This window comes from Belonocnema kinseyi, chromosome 1, assembly GCF_010883055.1.
Source record: "Belonocnema kinseyi isolate 2016_QV_RU_SX_M_011 chromosome 1, B_treatae_v1, whole genome shotgun sequence".
Taxonomy (NCBI): Eukaryota; Metazoa; Arthropoda; class Insecta; order Hymenoptera; family Cynipidae; genus Belonocnema; species Belonocnema kinseyi.
Genome location: NC_046657.1, coordinates 91,078,664 through 91,080,431, shown reverse-complemented (window position 1 = coordinate 91,080,431; position 1,768 = coordinate 91,078,664). Strand labels below are relative to the sequence as shown.

At 32.2% G+C, this 1,768-nt stretch overlaps 1 protein-coding gene across 1 annotated transcript in view; it reads left to right on the top strand.

Moving 5' to 3' along the window:
* LOC117182709 (matrix metalloproteinase-2) overlaps positions 1-1,768 on the top strand; it is a 287,764-nt gene that overhangs the window by 97,880 nt on the left and 188,116 nt on the right. The gene's annotated exons all lie outside the window — the stretch shown is intronic.

The window sequence follows — 1,768 nt, the reverse complement described above, 5'->3', positions numbered from 1 at the left end:
GAGCTCTTCTTAATATTTTGACACCAAAATCATGTCGATACACCTTACCGACTGCGAGTAAAGCCACCCACGCTTTAACTTGACAGACTGTATTATTCTGAAAGCATTCCAGGCGAGCAATGGATCCAGTGTCACAAAAACTGGGATTATGAAAAGTATGTTGTGAACTGACAGTAGAAAATTGTTGTCTTTATTAATTGTGAAAGTGACAATGAATAAGTCTTTCAGCATACCAGTTGTCTAATTATATTATTTTGATTCTATGTGCTGTAAGTACCTTCTGTGTAATTTAAAATAATTTTTTTTCTATGTTGGCGCTTTGTATCCCAGTGCTATGAAATTTTCTCCCCGCGTCTGGGGGCTAGCAGTGACATTAGACAGTGTCTAGAAAATATATATAACATAATAGATGGAATTCATTTAAATTTATTATGATCATAATTTGGAACTTTAATGTCTTACATATATGTTAAGGCTTCGTTTTCCATAACTCGTTAACTTTTAAAAGTCCTTGATACCATCTATAGTTTTTATTATTCAAACAGTCATGGTTTTCACTTTGAAGAAAAAGAATCGATTTAGTTTTAATAATAAATCAGAAATCGAGGTTCATATTTCTTCGATGTATATAATATCTATACAACAGGAAGGTTTTTTGTTAATTCTGGAACAGACACAAGTTTCTCGGCAGATAAGACCTCGAAAGCTGTGTATCGACCCGTAAATGGCTTTACCGCAGATGAAATTACGTGACAGTCACACGTGCAGATACGTGATCAATACAGGTCCAGTAACTGTTGACCAAACAGGGTTTAAAATGCCGGATACCTTTTCTCATGTTTTCCAACCTTTGTGCACAATCCCACTATGAGAGTTTTAACCATAAAAGAAACTTTGCAATAGAAGTGCACCAGGTGTATATAATCTGTTTTTCGATGTCGCCATCAACGCTTCTTTTCATCGTCTTAAGCTATTAAGAGCATACACGGATAAATACAGATATTGCTTCTACTAACTATCGATCACGAGCTTGAAGATTGTGTGAGAAAATATTTTCTTTAGAGTTTAGACGCCAAGCGAGTAATTATCAACCCCTTTACTTCGATAATGTTTATCCAAACCTAAAACGGAGTTGGAAATAATTTCTGTATCTAATTTTTGATAATAAAGAAATTCGCTGCATTTTATATCAAATACTCTACTTGCACATGTACAATAGGGCTGTTCAAAAAATATATCATTTTTTTTATCACTCACCCCCGTATATTGATCGATTTGGTGGAAAATTGCATGAGTTTCTTTTATTTTTAAAAGAAAGTGCATATTTGCTATTTCAATATTCATAACTGATATATTCGATTACGATTTGGGGAAATTGTGTAAATATAAAAATTATTGGTAGCGTACTTACGAAAATTTACCATTAGAATATGAAAACTTAGTATCTTCAGAACAAGAACTGGCATATTTATAGAAAAGATTGATATATTATGTAATAAAATGCACAATAATAAAAATTTATAATGTTAATATCAAATAAGATAAAAGCAATTTAGCCGAAACCGCCGATCGTACTTCATAGCCAAACGCCCACGATGTGAATCGTGATTGAAAAAAAAACGAAAAACCTATAAGATATTTTTGAATTTAATTCAATCGCAGTTTTGACCTTATTAAAACAGAATATTTTCCTGTTTTAACTTTTAATTTTAAATGTTTCTAAGTCGAGTTATTAGGCACCATGCCGTTTCTCACAATTTGAATGTAT